The following is a 20106-nucleotide window of genomic DNA, read 5'->3' on the forward strand; positions in this document are numbered from 1 at the left end:
CTCAGGTAAATTCTTCACTGTGTGATGTCCCCCCCCCACCCGGATGCGTGCTATACTAGACAGTCGGTAGATGCTACCACTATAGGCCGTAGATATTACTGCAGAGCGGCCAGGGAGATCGTGGCTGGGGGGGGGGGGGGGGTCAGGGGTAGCAGCCCAGCCCCAGCCTGCCAAGGTGCCACCTCGGCCGGCTGGACAATCTAGGCGAGGCCGGAGGCTCTGTACAGGACTAGGCCTCACCACGCCACTCTGTCAGGTGAGTAATTTGTGCTATAGAGGCGATAAATACTGCTATAGAATCACCATGTACTACTGTAGTGATAGCAGGTACCACCACAGTCGGTATGCACTGCTGTAATCATAGCAGGTACCACCACAGTCAGTATGCACTGCTGTTAGATTTTTAAGAGTAGGTTTGAAAAAAAATGTTGACCCCGGCAACGCCGGGTACTTCCCGCTAGTGCTTTAATAAGTGCACTGAGATTGGTGGGAGACGTACAGAGGCTTTAAAATAAAAAAAGTTGTTTCTTTAAAAAATATATACCTCTTTCATTGGGGGCATGTCTACATGAATCAATGTTTTCTCATCAAAAATCGAACCTCCGACTAGCACGGTTGGCTAGATACGGTGCGAGAGACGCTCAACATACACATGTACAAAAGTTCTGATCAGGCCCCATGGTGTACAGTGCAGTCTCCAACTCTTGTTATCCACTCTTGTCTCTGGCTTCTCAATGTATGCGCTATGAGGAAGGGTCATTGCCCAAAACGTCGTCCATTAGATACTTATTCTTTTAAGGGCACAGTGTGTAGGACGATTGTGTCGAGTTGTTTTTTTTGTTATTTGAGCTCGTGCTCAACTGCCAATGCTTGTGACGCAGTCGAATCACTGAAAAATGTTTCATCTCTGTGCAATTAAATGTGTATGTATGTATGCTGAACTTATTTCGCACCGTACACATTGCCAAACCGTGCTAATTGGAGGTGCGGGGGAAGGACAACAAACTAAACAGAAAAAGCAGTTCTAAAGAAATTAGTTTTCAATCTAGATTTAAAAGTGCATAGCTCCAGTAGCTTCCTAATATCGGAAGGAAGAACGTTCCAGACATCCTCATTTCAATTTGGCTCATCGCAGATTATGCCGATGTTTGCACAAAAATGCTTTGTATTTCAAAAACATGCAACGAAATTCTCCAACCACATGTTTTTAAATGACAAACGCAATGTTTGAAAAACATGTATCCCAAAAAGGAAACAAACATTTATGGTTTTGAAGCAATGAGTCACTTAAAAGTTTTCCAAATAAATCACATTCAATGGTATTCAAAACTTCACAATCTGGCCAAACCTGCGTTGATAATAGTTACATAAAATATTCATTTGCCTGAACCAAAATATGTCGGCGATTACCTTTTGTACTCAATGTCGCTTTGTTGTTCTGCAAGAGACTTAAACAACAAAAATAATTGGGAATTGTGTAAAAATAAATCTGTAAGTAATTATATATTTACCAGTTATTGGCAAAGGAAAATGCTGTGGAGCCACCGCAGCCAGGTTTGATGTCATCGGTCACAAACCCACGTTCCGCTCTATTGTTTTGGACTGGAGCGATAGTCATTGTGGTTTTCGAAGCGACAGCCATCCTCATTAATACACTACATCGATAGATGTTAATCAGCTCAAGCCTTCTGTGAATCACGTGACTTCTGTGTGGCCACCCCCACTCTGGACCCCCACCCCCCTCATCGCTCCACCCCCTGTGAAAACAGATGCTACTACTCGGTACAGCTCACATCTACTCGCTCTTTCGTCCTCTCATCACCATTCTCTCATCCGCGACATCTTTGCTCGCTCATTCCTTCTCCCCCTCGTCTCCTTCGTGCCCAGTGCTCCCCTCTTTCTGCTGCTCATCTCAAGCCGTGTCTTCTTTCTCTGTCTTCAGTCCCCTTCCCGTAGTGAACCACAGCTACAAGGATTCGTGTATAACATGTTATTTGTTTATTTATCCGCACGCTCATTTTACCCTTGCTTCCAGTCGTTTTTTGTAGTTTTTGTCAGGTCACATGGTGAGTGTCCTTCTCGCGTCTCAATGTCATTTTTTCCTAGGTTACCAAATTCATTTCATCAATGACTAGGCTGCTGTGGTTAGAGTGCTCAACACAAAACTAGAAGGCTGAGAGTTAAAATATTGTATTGTACTAAATGTGATATCTATTTCACGTAAATTAATCGTAGAATACCAATAATTATTATCCATTAGTCATGCACACAATGCGACTTAATACTTAAAGTACTATGGACATTGGCTACATGTCCCAAGCAGGACCCATGCTGCCGCCTGCTGCTGCTGCTTTGGCACTTAATAAAGGATTTCTGGGGTTAATAAATGATCTTTCGTATCACTTCAGAGGTCACATGTTCAACCTCCTGGCACGGCAGTGAAACGTTGCAATTTATTGAATTTACCCCCCCCCCCTGCCACTGTCCACCCAGCAGCGTAACTGGCGACAGCACCGTCACCGTGTGGTGGGGTAAAGTGTGGGTAGTACTCCCACCTCTTCCAAGATCCCTTGGCCAGTGTGGAAGAGTAGGCCAAATATCCTCTACAGGGGCTCACGAGAGCTCCCCTCTGATGCTCCTTCTCGCGGAGCCAAGTCCACCAGAGGTGACGTGAACAACGCATTGCAGGGCCACACCTCTTAGCATTACGGGGGCCTTCATCCAGCAGTGAATTGTTAAAGGGCTCCAAATCATAAATTCACTTTCCAGGGTTTCAATTTACAACAGCATTCCACCGCCGTGCATGAACCCAAAGACATGGCAGTGTTGCACATGTTTTGGGAATGGCGTTTTTTTTTCAACCTTGTTGTATATGAGCTGAAGTCAGCTTAACCTAGTACAAAGTTCTGGCAGAAAGGCAAAGTGAATATGAGCAGTCAAACTTTAAACAAAGCGATGTTTTAATGCCTGTGGAACATGCAAAAAAGAGCTAACCGTTTTAAAACTCGCGCAGACAAAAATCAGGTCAACACGCTGCATTTCAAACTTGGAAAATAAATAGTTAAACGTTACAATGCAAAAATGAATTTGAACGCGTAAATGCAATGGCGCAACATTCTAAAGTGTTTAATTTGTATGCACGTTATATAACTAGCGCTGACTCGCAAGCAATGTTTTACACTGCCTTGGCTGGAATAGCCACGCATTGCGTTCCTCTTGCAATGCAAGCAATCAGCGCAAAGGTAATAACGCAGTCCACCGGCAAACCTCACAAGGTTGCCGAAATGCGTTTCAGGTTTTTTCACGCAGTACCATAACAGTGACGTTATCCTGCATTAAAAAAGGACAACTATTATTTTTCTCCGACCGTATACGGGGGAGGGAGTGGATTGCGTGTGTGAGGATATACGTAGAAACAAGCTAGGTCTGTACTCTGAAGCCATAATAAAATGACATCACGATACAGTCTGATCTCCTATAACGCGGTAGTAGTTGCGTTCCTGAATACTGCGTTGTTGAAAATCGTGTTACAACTAATAATATATAATACAGTTTAAAGCAGTCCGCGATAACACGTGAGATGTGTACGCAGGCCGAACAAATGACGGAGGAGCGTGGGTAGCATCTAGAAGCATCCAGTAGCATCCCACCTTGTGTCATGCTACGCCGAGGCAGCCGCACAACCACTTATCCCTACTCACGCAATGTAGTTTTCTGTTCACTTAAATGGCGTTATTTCCAATTCACATCTGCGTTATAATAAAAATGCGTTCCCTAATACATTAATCGTGTTATATCCAATTCGCGTTCTGAAAGCACACGCTATATAGGAGAACAAACTGCACTTTATTGTAGTCTATGACCAAATTACCCAGGGAATGTGTCCAGTCCCATGAGAGCAGCCTGGGAAGTCCCTTCATCCAGCAGTGGATTGAGAAAGGATTGTGCATTATTACTTTATTATGCAAGTGTGTATACACTTATATAGATGTTTGTAAGTTACGACAGTTAGGACACGCATGCCCCAACCTGTTCATGTGTAAACATGCACACACAATATATGTCAAATCAAAGGGATGCAATGTATATCACTCTTGATTTGTTTCATAACTTACTAAAATCTAGAGCAAGTAACAGCCAGCATCCCCTAGGGGAGATATAATAATAACCACGGCAAATAAAAATCCTTGCAAGGGCACAATCCTTTTGAGAAAATTTGCTTGCAGAATTAATTTCCCCTCCCTCGCCCCTCACCCAATAACTGGGAGATTAAAAAAATACAAACGAGGGGAAAAAAACAAAGACCATAGCCTTAAAATTCCTTGTTTTTTTGTTACCAAATTGCTGCCAAGATAATCATTTTGTGGCCTTTATAAAAGTAGTGAAATGGCAAAATTCTACGGCGGCTTCCTCGGGTTTCCACAACTCCCTTTAATAACGCGCAGGCTTCAATCGCACAGCTGGATGTGATTTTAATCGGTTACTTAGGAAATGTATGAGAACCAAACGACAGAATGGACACGTTCCCAGCTGCGTGCGCTCGTGCAAGCGAGCACACGCAGCACCAGTGACGATTACCTGAACTGGTCACGGGCCTCCCCGAGGCTGACTCGGCCTCAAATAAGTACTACTCGCTAATGGCACTTGCCCCCAAACAGTCTGTTAAGGCTATGGGGGAGACCTTTGTCTTTATGCGTGCGACAAAGAGATGACATCAACGTGTCGAGAGGGAGCTTTACAAGTGACACTCAGCACCGAATCGATGTGCACAGATTTGGCAGTTCCAGATTAAAATGCTAACCCTAGCTGGTTGGCAAGTTTCATTGTTGTTACAGCAAACGTTCAGAGTGCCATAATGTCACGTCACGTGCCAAACGTTTCGGGGCATGTGTTGTGGTCTCTGGTGTCGTAGCCCAAATTCCAAAATTGGGAAAACAAAGTTTCAAGTGAGAATGATGAACGTTAATAACTGTGTCTGCATGTATCTTTACAACGCTTCCGAGTCAATCTTGAAAAATATCGAATGGGGCGTGTCGTCAATTAGCTCTCACGCTAATAAGTACATTTCATGTTGTTATCTTTTATTGCCGAGAAAGATCGATAAGGCGCGGTGTATGCTTGTGCAATGTTACTTTTAATCTCAGCAACGATGCGAATGCTATTTTTCGTTGCATAAAGGGCAACAAAAATATATATTAAATAAATATGAAAATGAACAAGAGCCTGGGTTAAGCCCGGAAAACTGCTTCCGCATATTTCTATTGGCTGGGGTCATTGACAAAAAAACTGTTTGTAGGCGGAGGGGTGGGTCTGGAAAGTGCAGTTTGAGGGCCGGCTTCACTAACAATGCGGCCTTATAGCAAAGGAAGGAAGATTAGGCAGAGAATGATTGCAGTGTAAACACTGGTTCATCTTACAGGCTGCAGCATGGGAAACATTCCTGGGCGAATGATTATACGCCTTGAGTATCACCACGATCTGCCCCAATATTTCTATTGCAAGAGCAAATGGTTTATACCGTGAATGCGCGAACAACTTCAATGCAATGTCCTATACTTAAGCGGTTGACAGTCCAGTGAGATTTATTTTCCTTTTGTGTGCTTAACCCAGATAGCCAAACTTGTAGAACATTATCACGTACCCTATTTGCCAGGTTGTGGATTTATTGCAGGATTGTTCTTAGTCAGGCATCACAAAATACTGTACGCATCATTTTCGTTCAATAATGTCTTTGTTGGTACTTAAGTTGTTGATCATTTTCTAATTTGAGATTTAGGTCATGACAGAGGCCTTGTCAACTATGTCAAAATATCTTTCAGAAAATTACAGAGCAGACACACAAACTTTCGTAAACTCCTGCAGAAATAAATGTTCCATTATAGGAATTCAGAAATTGGCTCAATATCAATTTTGGCTTGATATAAATTTCAATACCCCTTGACTTTAATGAACAATGGCTGGTCCCAAGGCCATGGGAATGTGGAATTTACACCACTAGGCTCTGAGCCTACGGAGCCAGAGATGAACACCACCCTCCTGTTGCTCGTATGGGCAGGAAGATCGCTGACCTGGCCCGAATTATTTTTAAAAGTCAAACAATGTCAATGACGACGTTCAATCAAGCATGGTGCTGTTCTAATTGGCGTTGGCAGCCCTTATCCAGTCATACACATTCCACATTCTTATGGTGCAAGATAAGACTCCATATAGAACAGCCCATGTTGACTTCTCACAACACGGTATTACATGTTGTTAAGGTAAAGATAACACCGAATAAGTCTCACTGTTGATAGAATAACAAGAAGCGTTCAGGCTCTAGAGCCCAATAACTAGAACTATATGGTGGCAAAGTCCACTTTTCTTTCAATTTAAACTCCTTTATCCTTAATGCTCATTGCACCAGGATGACTTTCAAAGTGTACTTATTAGCCATGGCTACTAAAGACCCTTCAGTCAAACCTAAGAGTTATGGGGGCCTTTCATACATCAATAATCACTTCACATATTTTACTGACATTTCTGCCTGTTTGCACTGTACAGTACACATTATTGACTACATTATAACCCCAAACACATCATCTGTTTTGGATGATGCTCAAACAATGCCCCATTCAAACCATCTGTTCGCAAAAGTTTAATATGCAGAGCACACAACCAGCTAAATAAACAAACAAATTAATAACCTTATACATGATAATGAACTAAAAGGAAAAAGCTACATATGGAAAGTTGCATTTTTTTAAAATGCTATCAAAACACTTGCGGGGTCAAATGAACTCAACGCAACTCGTATATAAATGCCAGTCATTTCTAATATGATACTCAAATCATATAATGTGCTGAAAGTTGCCCAGCTAAGGAAGCTTGATAACCCGTCTCTACGAATGTGTTTGTTATTTTCTTACATGCCCAGGTTTCCCCCCCCCCCCACCACGTGTTCTATAACACTTATTTTAAGAGAATTGTCCACAAATCTCGAACACAGGAACCACAAAACCCACGTCCCGTCTACACTCTCATGGAGCCAATTTCAAAATACACCAGCAATTGCCTCCTTCAGCAACCCCGGAGGAAACAAAATGCTGGAATGACCTCTGACTAGGACTTGAACTTTAGGGAGCTTGGGACTGTACGTCAAGCGCTCCGCAACACCGACACTCAGCCGGATGTTAAACGACTATTATTAGCATAACACTCGAAATGCAGTCCTTGCTCAATAGACTATGTTCTTCTAACTGCGCACACATGCCCCCACCTGAAGACGCAGATATTCACTGACTACGGTGTTTGAAACACAAATACGAAGAGCACTAAGCAAGGAATACGCCGAGGGCGGCTTCTCTATCGGCCACCTAAACCTGTTAAACGCACTCATTATCAAAGTCACCTTAGATTCACGCGTCTCAAGCAAACTTGCAAAGGGGGCTTCAAGACACACGTGTGACAGTCTTTTACTATTTCTGTTTCGCTTTCACCATGAACATCGATAGACCTACGAAACAATTATATATTTTGTAAACGTGTGCCACATATTTGCATTCCTTTTTAAGCGTATGTTTTAACGTATTACCCTGCAGTTAGCCGATCGGCCCATCATTAATCTGGGGTCAATAAAATAATTACAAAATTAATGATAAACTAACATTTTATTACAAAAATAATTAAAATAATAACATAAGTACCACATGGCATGCGGGCAGTCAACGTTGGTTGCCCTAGCAGAGGACTGCCAGGACTGCAGGCACTATTATTAAATGTTATCAAAATATGTTTTGGGTGTGAATAATCTGTCAGTCACAATGCCTGCTACGAAGCCAGTTTGTGCAGTCTGCATTTCGATACCCACTGTAGCCACAAAATAAGTTCCCCAGATTGACCAGCGAATGCATCCAAGTGTTACGTGGAGCCCAGAGACGCTTCAGCATCTTCATTCATCCATCCATAGCCCTTATTCACAGGCTTAAAACGTAATGGTGACATTCATAATTGTGTAAAAACATCTATAGATCACGCTGATCTAATAATGCATGAGAACAATGCATCCCTCACCTGGTTGCATAAAGAGAGTGAATCAATACTGCACGGTATCATGTTATGTACTCGGCAACTTCCATAATATTACATGTATAGAAAACACGCATAATTTTGTCAAAGCCTAACCCAGCCTCACGTGATCCTGGTTGTCGTTTCTACGGACCTCTGAAATCACCTACTGAACATAATTAAGAGCTCAAAATGCAGAGTTGCTGGCAACTACCCTCCCCCTACGAGAAATTCAACAAATCAGAAACCTACTTGTTGTGCTGCCTCCTAAAAACAATTCAGTGGCCCTGAAAGTAGAACATCAGCCATCAAAACGAGCACCCATGGCATCAGCGTGAAGGACGTACTCCAGTAAACAACACAAGAGAATGTGTGACCAATGTTTAAAATAGAGGCCAAATTCAGGCTTTTATAATTTGGTGCCATCAGCCATGAGATTACACATTTACTAAGTGACTGCCTGTTGATTTGCCGTAAGTAAATTATTTTCAGACTGATGGGGCTGCCATCCCCGCAGGGTTGGGGGATTTGTTGCCAGCGATGGGACGCTGGCGACCGACTGTGGTCAGTGTTTGCGCTTTCAGAAAGCGTTCAACCATTACGCTTAATAAAGGAATTGCTTTTCAGCGGCATTGCAATTCAGTTATTGTGCAGAAAAAACTTCAATCCATCACCTCCAACTATGACTCACCGAACTGAGAGTTTTTGACTCAGAAATAGCCCGGGTGACTCAAGGGGGGGGGGGGGTCACAATGCCAGTGGGATTTCCAGCAGGCATTGCTGACATCATATTGTTTGGCCTAGCCCAGCTGTGAAGACTCATATCTTTAGTTGGTGTATCGTCGTCCAGCATTGGATACAAGACGATCGGGTCCCTACCAAAGTAATGCGGCATTTACACAAATGCTTCAGGCGGAAAAACTAGGTTAAGCACTTTCAATTATTTCTTTATTATTATTACTACTTGGCTTGTTTACCCACGACAGCTTCACCGAGGGCGCCAACGTGGCGAGATGTTAACTCCCTCACCTGGTATGCAGGAGGTCATGGGTTCGATCCCGACCCTCGACACCTATATATTTGGAGTTTGCATGTGTCGTGTCTCTCTCCCCGTGATCACGTGAAATTTTCTCCCGGTCCTCCAGTTTTTCCCTCCACATTTAGAAACACGGATTTAGAGTATTTGGCTGTATACATTTCCACGTGATAAGCCACTTCGTTGAGCTATCATTTGTGGCCAGGTCGCTTCTGAAATAGCGCTATATAGCTCAGTGGGCCCTACCTGGTAAAATAAGAAAATAGTTTATAATTTTTTGGAGTTTCAAGAGGGCCCTGCCAAATTTTCGCAGTAGGGGGTGATGTTACGTACGGTACAGTATAACCTTAACCGATAAATGTGTGGGTAATCTTTCAGCATTGAGATGTAATTACTAATACCCGTTACGCTGCATGCATTTATTTTAGCTATGGGAGGAAACTGAAAACCCGGAGATATATACATGCAGAACCAAGAAAGAACATACAAACCCCACTCAGAAAGGCATTTGGTTCAGGGTTTGAATTCGGGGCATTCTTGCTGAAAAGTACGTGTGTTACCGCTACACAACTCTGCACAGGAACAGAGATTGTTTGACAAAGCATCAGAAATGTCATCTACATATTCACAAAATACACCCTGCGCAAAAGTTATTCAGACACCACGAAAAGTTCACGAAGAAAATACAATAAATATCCCAGAGTTACTTGGCATCATTTTCTACTCAATTTACTCAAAAACTAATCTTAAATAATTACAGCGCTGCAATTTACCTCAAAATCATGTGCGCAAACACTGGGCACACCCAGTGTAGATTTTAATAAATCGGCATCGGGTTTTATTCGATAAAGCGATGCACGTGTTCAAAGGCTCTGTTTACTTTCTATGTTTTTGCTTCGGGTTATGATCTCAGCGCAAGTTATTACACCGCATACGAAAGAACATTTAGTCAATCCAGAAACTAAACCTGCCAGCACAAAAATGTTGCCAGGGCACATGGGTAATCTTCGGCAGAAAAATCTGGCTTCGTTCATTATTGCTTAAAAACAATTGCGCCAAGAAGAAAACGTAGTATCGGTGTTTTTAAACCTTTGATGAAACAATTTCGCTTCCACTTTTATGAATTTAAACTATGTGAAGCCCCTTTTCCAGTCCACGAAGGTTCCAAGGTCACGTGATGTTTACTATCTCGCCTGGTATACAGGGCGTGGGTTCAATCCCAACTCGGACGCCTGTATATTTAGAATTTGCATATTCTTCCCCTGGTCGTGTGGATTTTTCTCCAGGTCCTCCGGTTTTTCCTTCCTCATTTATAATCAACATGCGTTTATGGAGTATTCGGCTGCCATAAATTTCCACGTGATAAGCCACTTCGTTGGGCGATAATATTTTGGCTACTGTAGGTCGCTTCTGAAAAAAAGCTGTATAGCTCAGGTGGGCCTTAACCTGGTAAAATAAAAATAGATTTGTTTAGTTTTAGTTTTTCACGACTGGATTAAGGACTCATCTTGACGCTGTATAATTCATGGGTGTCATTTGTCTACACTTCAACACGCCGACTAGGATAACGACCCAGGATCAGTTCAGATTTTCCTCGCCACCGATTTTGACCGTGCCCGGGAATCGACCTGAGCCGTCACACGTTCACGGTGCATGTGTCCTAACCACAGTGTGATCATTCCAGCTATTTATGCATATTTTTTGTTTGGTTTAGACTCGAACATTCGTTAAATAAATTACTTTATCAAATGGGAGTGTGGACATTTTTCAAGCATAATTCCTTTCCGTCAAAAAACAAAATCGCACATTGGCGTGAGGGGCAGTTTAAACCATATATTTGGCAGAAAAAAGTTAAGTTATTTTACACATTCAGTTGAAACCACATCTGAGATCAAATATAAATCATGCCACATGACTTTCCAAAGTCAAAACGTGTACTTAAGGGTTTTTATTTTAAAAAGGTTTCTAAAGTATGTGTTGGGGATGTGCTACCAAACGATTTTCAGACGTGGAAAAAGTTATTCTAACAATTCCACATAAGTCAATGTAAAGTATGCAACCAAATGCCAATGTCTAATAAGGATGCCAAATAAATCTGTAAACACATAAAAGCAGCATTTTTTTTTACTTTTTCAAGTGCACAACCACTTACTAAAAGACGTGTGCTAACATAATCCAAATCATGAGATTTCAGTATGTGCCCAGATAAACGTCATTAAGTTTTAATGGGCACTAAATCTCCAAGTGTTGTGAAAATAAGTAAAACGTGGCAAGGTGTCAAACAGGGTCCAAAGCTGGTTGTCACGAACCAACTTTGTAAACTCCACGATCCTATGGCGGAAGCTCCGTTAAACAATTCCGTTGATATCCCATAGTCGTGTTCATTTCATCAACCGTGGAGGCACACAAAAGAAGTGGCCACTCACGATCTTCTGACTGAGTTTATGAATCAGAAAAGTGATAACGTGACAAGTTTGTACATGTGACATTCACAAAAAAATGTATTGCGCAAAGCTTTCGCGAAGGTGCTGCTTCACACAGACGAGTGTAGTCTGCCAGTGGAGGGCAATGTTGCCACGTGGTTTTACACGCCCCACCTGGATGAGTTACTTGTGTGAGCAAGTGCCCGCACCTCCCCACCCCCCTAATTCCCCTCCCATCTGTGCACTCGTGATTAACAAAGCGATTCATCAATGACCCCTCCCTCCAAACAACAAAAATCCACCAAAAAATATGCACGCATCGGCAACTGTAAATGGAAAATGACATCAAATACATCTTAATCTCAGTGAGTCGTGCTTCGCTTCGTTGGGCCCGTCAGTAAAGCCAAGGGGCTCTTACACCGAGTCAAGAGCGTACGAGAAATGGAGTGGGGTTGCTGCCAAGGTGGCCCGCTGGCAAGTGCTGCTGACTACGCCTGCAGTAATTTTTGCCATTTAATTACAGAGGCGGGGGGCTGAATATACCTACAGCAATGCGCCTACCGGTATCTGTCAGCCTTGCCGGGCCAGTGGCATTCGCAGACCCCATTGACTGGTTAACCTCCCAACACTTGACGGTGGAATTAGGACAAGGTCACGCCGGCACATACATCCGCCTGCTTGGATTTTGTTGTTGTTGTTTTTACAGACGATGCAAGCATGTGGCGGCGAGGCTGCAGCCAACACTTGTAAAGATCGTTTGATAATGCTCGCGGAATCTTTAACCCTCCTATTCTTTTAAAAGTGTTTTTCTTCTTCCAGAATTGGTACTTAATAACAAAATAACTTAAGAACAATTCACTGTTCATGCAAAGTAATACAAAATAGAAAAGCATTTCTGAGGTCTTAAACGTGTATTTGTTTCAAGTGTTTGGGGTGAAGGTAAAAATAAGCGAGGGCTCATTTCCTTCAAGCGGGGACGTTTTTAATCTCGTTGCTTTTGGTTTTGTTTTAATTGTCCTGCAGTGTGGTTTCAAGCGGCCTACTTTTTTTTGGGTGCTCTGGTAAGCTGTTTTGCAAGAATTAAGAGAAAAGTGCACGTCTGCAATTTCCCGGAAATGCGCTTTAAGGATTAGAATCCTGGGAAGGCTGAAGGATGGGCTTGGCAGTACTGGGGGGGATAGATGGAAGGGGGTTGGTGGTTTGGTATCACTCGGGGAGTGATCAAGCCTCAAGTTATCCCCATTCATGTTTTGCAAATTTCTCACCACAGTGGCCACACCACACTGGGAAGGAGAGGGGGGGTGGTAAAGGCAAAGAATGCGTGCTTTCATTCGCAAGAACACAATAGATCCTCAATGGAAGGTGTACCGATAATGTTCAAGGATGGAAAAGGCAATTTTTTTGTTTGAAAAAAAAAACATGTTTGTCCTGAGGCAAAGTTTGTAATGGAAAAAATATCTCCACTTTGAATGTCACAAACTGCAGAAAAAACGACTTTTCAAGTCTTGTCACTGAGTATTTAAGACCTTGAACAAACACCGGCTTTCCCCCCCCCTCACCCTTATATTTTACTGCTAAGCATTTTTAAGTGACCTTTGCAACGAATCCCTTCAGATTCATTTCGTTTGCATTTGTGACAGTTTCTTTTGATCGGCTACAGTGTTGCCACATTTAGCCTCAATAATACAATGACTTGATTATAATAAACACCACAACTACGTGTAACACATTCGCATGCTAGGTCCCCACAGATATCAAGTTTGTGCCACCATCCTCCCCTTACTTCATTCCCCACCACCCCCCCCACCCTCAAAAAAGTTGAATAAGCCAGGGCCATGACAAAGGAAAAGATCAGCAGCTATTCGGCACTGCACATACCGGGGCAAAGCGAGCAAGTCAACAACCGCACGCTCTTTAGGAGTTAACCAGAAGCTAAAAAAAAACTAAGTTGACATTCAAAACCGGAAAGCTGAAATACATGTAAACGATTGAATGTGTCCATCACGAACTCACTCGTATGAGTGTGCTGGTGACAGGACGTTGGACAAGAGTTGCATTTCGTGTGTAAATCGTGCACGAAAGTATAACGTTTATTTCAAAGTCTCTAAAAAGTCCCAGCTAAGAATTGGGCAACGTATTGGTTCAAGCAACGTGAATTTCTGCCGACCAACAACATTATCTATACGAAGACCCCTTTGCAGAATGTAACGAACGAGACGTTTCCACTTAAAAAACACACGTGGTAAGATATTGACATGAACAGGACGCATAAGGTGTGGCTTTGTTGGCTTTTCTTTTGCGAAATTACTATGGCGACAGCAGACGCATATGGCGCCGCATTTTAAAAGAAAGCACCACCCCACAATAAGTAACACTAATAATTAAATATACATTTTAAAAAGCATAATAAAAAAACACAAAACACGTCTATTTATTTGGGTATTCACGCGTATACACTTGTAGGCGTGACACACAAACTACATTCGTTAACGTTAAGCAAATCTGCCTACAACTTCATACCCTGCCACTGTGGCTGGCAACAAGCGCACGGTGTTTTAGGATTACGATGACATCAATTTCACTTCCTTTCTCTGCGCACACCCCTTTGCTGCCTCAAATAAGGCAACTGCACCCACTTTAGCATGCTGCTGCTGCTGCCGACAGCACTCACACGACACGCTCATTGCGCCAATTCTTATTCAGAATGAATTTGTGTGTTTTTTTATATTTCAAGTCTGCCCTGTGTTCTCTTGGGTCCCCCTTAGTTGACTGAAGATTTTTTTCACTCTCACGTGGCAATGGCTTAAAGGCTAAATGGTTCTATTCAGAGCCAGTATTTTTAATGCACAAAGCATTTGCGGTGTGCTTCGAAGTTTCACCTGGTTAAAGGACAATTAATTAACTGCAACCTCAAGATAAACACTCTTACGACAAACACTTCGGCAGTAGGAATGCACCATTTATTTGAAGCTATAGGTAACCATATCCAATGCTAAGTTTGATCACTTTATTAAGATTGTAACCTTTTTATTTGTCATGTTAATTTAAACGTGAGTTCCATTTGTTGTAATCGGTGGGATTTGCCTTTTAAAGAAGCCATGTTCAAACAATCAGGACACAATCTACATGGTGGTCAGATGGTCTTGTGACCACCCAATTAATTGACCAAAATGTTTTTGTTCCTTTGCTTATTCATTTCCATTTTCCCACCCATTGGTATACAAAAAATGTTAAGTTTGAGAGAATCAAATGGGGGGGTTACAAGACATCTGGGCCATGCTGTATTTGGCGGTCGTGAGTATGAGAACTGGCTAGGCTCAGTTCTGGTTGAGATGAAAATGGTCAATGTTGTTCTTAACTTCACCGCCACATACCTTCGCAACAAAACGAGCCTGTCGATTTAAATGCAATAAGAGGAAACCAAAGTGGTGGAGGGCACAAGAGTGAGCAGCGTGACATTTCCCCTTCTCTCTCTACGGTTGGTGTCGGGGACTGCGCAAACTCTTCCAAGGAACGGAGAAACTTGCCACCGAAAGGAGGCATTAAGGAGTTGTGCTCACAGCTTGACCTTTGCCGTTTCCCTCAAGAGAGAAAAGGGGTTTAAATACTAAATCGGGAGAAACCGCCTAACAGTGTCAATTACGCCTCATTGGAGGCAATAGCAATTTACCAATTGCATTACAGCTTGAGACAATACGCATATAATCTGATAATGCTATTCTGGGTAGCACATGGGGGGATTGCAGTACGCGTTCACATTGTGTTTTAAATTACATGGCGTGAGATCATTCCTCCCGGCAATTGTCTGCACCAACTCACCAATACAGAAGCCCCCACGCCTGTCAACGTGAGTCACTGTAGCTACCTAATAATAACTAACCACCGTATAAGCTGCGTACATCACGTGAACAGAGTTCACACTGCGGGATTAACATTGCGTGGCTGCTGTGGAGATTGAAAAGGCACATCGTTCAATCTCCACTTAATGACGCTAACTTGTCTTATAGAGACGCCGCACCCCAGCAGAAGAATATGCACCGTGCTCGTTTGAGCACCAGGGACACTTAAAACTCTGCCCCCATTAACGTCACAACTCAACAAATTAATGCAAATCGCTGCCATGTCGCGCGCGGTGTATTTCTTGCGCATGACAATCACCGCCGAGGTAAACCGATCACGAGTTCTGTAATGAAACTCCATCGGAGAGAGCGGCGATTTTGCCGTTCCCAGCACTCGCTTCGTTAATCCGAGCCAGAGGCTTGCCCCACTATTTGTCCAGTATCACGCACGACCTTTCTACGCACGCTAACGGATATGATATTCGGGGTAACTTTACTTATTTCTTCGTGCCATTATTTATTTATGAAAAGCACATTATGCGCGACAGCTTGGCCATTAGGCTTGCGTCAGCCTGTTTCTACGTACAATGCAGGGTCTGTACAAGTCATTAAATAAACAACGCTGCATATATCAAAACACTTTTTTTTATTTTGGACAACAAAAATAGCTGACTACTGTCGTCATTCACAATTGCTGTCTTATTTGAGTGAATAAGATAAATAAAAGAATGGGTAACATTTTTGGAAACAGCCTATTAAATGGCGACAGTTTTAGAAATGTTAGCTTATTCTATGTATTAGTTACCTATATATACATACACACAAACATGTTATGATGATTGTGTTGATGGTAAATACATTAAACATGGAGATACATATTGCATCTGCTCCACATTTAAAAACAATTCCTTCCAAATGCATTTTTAATTGTCTCATCGTTCCTCTGCTCGGCCAATCTGAGAACACAGGCGCTTATGAATTAATTATACCTCCTAATTTAATGTTGTAACTTAAACTGCATTTGTCACCCCATGTAAATTCCCTTGTTATTCAGTGCAGTATTTTGAATACCCCGAAACACTAGGCTTCCACCAAGTGGAATCAACTACAGTGCTGTAATTACTTACATGCCCCCCCCGTCACCAATCACTGTACCATAAAACCGAATCTTTTACCACATTTTGATTTGTATCTACGTTGGCTTAATCATCTATTTATCTATTCTGGCCTAATGCTCCTCAGGGCTCAAATAGACAATGGATAACTCTGACTGACATGGCCTGCAGTCATGAAACCACCAGTGCAGGTCCGCTGGAGTGCTGTCCGATGATAAACACAGGCCCTCTATTGTAGTTGCTCAATTTGACCCCTGTGGGGGTCATCTCCTGACAGTTTGGGGCGAATAAAAGCCTGTTCGTCTAATGACACGTTTAGAGATATGTAGAAAAGAGAAGAAAAAATACCGTAGCCTTTTTGAAATGTATATATCGTACAATGCTGTGCTCTGGGGAAAAAAATTAAGTTGTGGAGAAACAAGGATGTAACTTTTAAGAAATAGTTCTCTCTTTTTCATGTTTAACATCTGACCTTTAACAAACACGACAGAGGTGAATATACAAAGAAAAAAAAGTCGACAGTGGCTTGTCACTGAAAAATCAATAAAAAAACAAATATGGATCAGGAAAGATTAATATTTTGGCCAACTATCCTTCAGGAGATAATGGGGCTTAGAGGGCCGAGAGTATAAACAGTGCAATGGAAAACGGAAACTTTAAGTTGGAGTTGTGTTTAACACAGTTGATGCAACACACTACTGTACCGTTTAAGTTCACTGAAGCAACTACTTATTTTTAATTACAATACCTTATTTTAATCGACGGTACGAGTGGATAACGGAGAAGGGGGGGGGGATAAAGCGTGGCCACGAAAAGACCACTTCCAGCAAAACCCTTCACATACTCTCCATATTAAAATGGATGCCACGCGATTAAGAAGTCATTCAAGGATTCATTTTCTTCCTCAATAATTGGGTGCTCTTTGCTGGGACTGGATCCTGGGGTTGGGGCAGGGCATTAGGGAGGGTATAGAGGGTGATGAGGGAGGGTAAAGAGGGTGATGAGGGAGGGTAAGGGGTGATGAGGTCAGCTGATTTTCTGGGGGATGGGGGGGGGAGCCAATGAGTGCTTTTGGGCTGAGTAGAAATGAGTTGGGGTAGAGTTGCTGGCTGTGTTTGTGTTCAACTTTAGCATCACAGCCGTGTTGTACACAACGTATTCTCAAAATATTACTTTTTTTTGGTTTAGAGGGCAACTTTGAAATCGCACGTAAACATAAATGGGCCCACACCCTGCCTTAAGTAAAAAATGTGAATGGCATGTGCTCATTGTTAATGAATTACTACCCAAGTTGTTAAAGCATTACAATCCTTCTTCTTGCACATATTATTAGTGACTGTAACGCAATTTTTTTTCCACGAAGCACTAAAAATACGACGATGGGGGGGGGGGAATCCACTTTGCAGGAAGTCAACAACCGTATTCATCCAATGAAGAGACTGGCTGGCGGAGGCTCTTCTGCCGTTACAGAATTCAGACCACTTGCTCAAGAGCACTGTGGGATACGAACACCACCCACCCACCCCCCGCTTGTTAGAACAGCGAGACAGCTTCACGACTACTAACTATGGCCACTGTACTGGAGTTGTTATTGTTAAATCAGGTTTAAAGTAGTGTTGCCACATCTGAGGTACACACAAAACCCAAGACGTCCGTATCATGGGAAGAGACATATCTCACAATGCCAGACGAGGGGGAAGCTGCCATAAGGAATGCATTGTCTTTCAGCGGGTGTGTTATTATGCAACAGACAAACGGTGGGATTTATTTAATGTCCCGGGAAGACTTGTGACAGATTTCCCAGGACAGCTATCTCAACAAAAGGAAAACCATGACAGGTAGCAGACCCTGCTTTAGCGGATGCATCGATTCATATATTCATATATTTTCAACGCCCACGTATGTATGGGCGTTGGTCGTCTTTCTCACCGTACGTAGCCAACCGTGGTAATCAGAGGCCCGGGTAATACTGTAACAGCAATTAGTGTTTTGAGGCGTATGCAAATTCTACACTAACTGTTGGCTAATGCTATGTTTAGACTTGAAAGAAGACAAGGTGCAGGGGCCCTGCGACCCGGGTAAAGGGCTCCACTCGAGAAAGCTCCATGGAGTGTTCTTCACTTTCGCCAATAAGATATCAGTGTGAGGGCCACCACACATTTGAAACCATTGGGGGTTTGACAGCACAATGGCGATGGGGGTGTTTTCACTCTGTGTGTATTGTTGGGGGCCAAACTAAAGGCCACCAGGGGCCGCCAGTGGCCCGCAGGCCTTGCAAATTACAAACGCTGCTCTAAGAGGGTATTGAGAGCCAAAAAATATACACAAATGAGGCGCAAAATAATCCATTCACAAACTGCATTCTTTCATCCGCTTGAATGTCATTTTAAAGACGACGTCCTTCGGGTGTTGCCGCTTGCGTGAAATGACAAAAAAATCTGATGAAATGTAGTAAACACTTCATTTTATGAACAGAAGTCACACATCGAGCATGTGTAATGTGTGTAATCATTCATTCAAGTACAGTACTTTAAAGCATAATAGTAATTTACTTAGGGCACTCGCTTTTTGAGTCCACATCTGAATGGCTGAGACCAACATAATCAGGCCCTTATCAGGCAATGTGTAGATAAGACCAGCCCAAGCAAGCTGTCCTTAGAAACACACACACGTGGTGTACACCACCACTAACTAACGTCTGCCGTCCAGCTCCATTCACAGCCATTTTGTTAGATATGATGAAATAGAATTTTTACTAATGGTATGAACACACGCAATGTCTTGTGTTATCACGCCTTGCATACGCCGCATTTTACCTTTAGAAGTCTACGCACAAAAGGTCGAAACGATAACGAAATATTTAATGGGAAAAGGTTAAAGGGGGCTTTGTTTGATAACTGGGAAGAGACATCCTGTCATCCATCGGGGGACCTCGCTACATCGCGTGTAATTTTATGCAACGAGCCAACCTCTGGAGTGGTTTCAACTTTACTGGGATTCATCGGCAAAGTGTGGCCTGTCAAAACGACGTGACTGGGCTGGTCCCGCTGTTGCAAACAAGAATCCGCCCAAGATGAATGTGAAACTCATATAATGTTGAGGAAACGATGGCGAGCAAAATGATTACATTTGAGGTGCTTTGGGAAAGCCTTCGCAGCAGGGACTGAGAAAATCACAATGTACGGTCAAAACCCATTAAGCAAGAATCTATATTAAAGCACATGACAAAACCAGCATGCAATGTGCCCGATCTCATCAGATCTCACAATCCAAGCGTGTTTGAACCTGGACAGAACTCGGATGGGTGACCACCATATGCTGAAGGAAGGTGGTGTCACAGGCACTGGTGGGCAGCAGAGGGCAGTGCTGCTAAGACAATCAATTGTGTTTTTCTACCCCCCCCCCCACATTTAACCGGCACTGACCAGCATGAAGTATGGTCAAATACCTCAACAGCAGTGGATTTATACAATGGGTGGCACTATATACACATAAGCACATATCTAAGGAAATTAACGTTTTAAAAACAGTAGGTGCATGAGTTTGAAATCAATGCAGTCTGTGGAAAGACAGAAGAACTGTTATAATATTCCATAAAAGCACTTTGTTATATTTGATCGTCTTAAGGTACTGCACACCGCTGGACTGTA

General features: G+C 42.7%; 1 protein-coding gene across 3 annotated transcripts in view; it reads right to left on the bottom strand.

Moving 5' to 3' along the window:
• Window positions 1–20106, bottom strand: part of LOC144717691 (uncharacterized) — a 131310-nt gene that overhangs the window by 56812 nt on the left and 54392 nt on the right. The window lies entirely within an intron of this gene.

This window comes from Lampetra planeri, chromosome 4 (assembly GCF_965212315.1).
Source record: "Lampetra planeri chromosome 4, kcLamPlan1.2.h2, whole genome shotgun sequence".
NCBI lineage: Eukaryota > Metazoa > Chordata > Hyperoartia > Petromyzontiformes > Petromyzontidae > Lampetra > Lampetra planeri.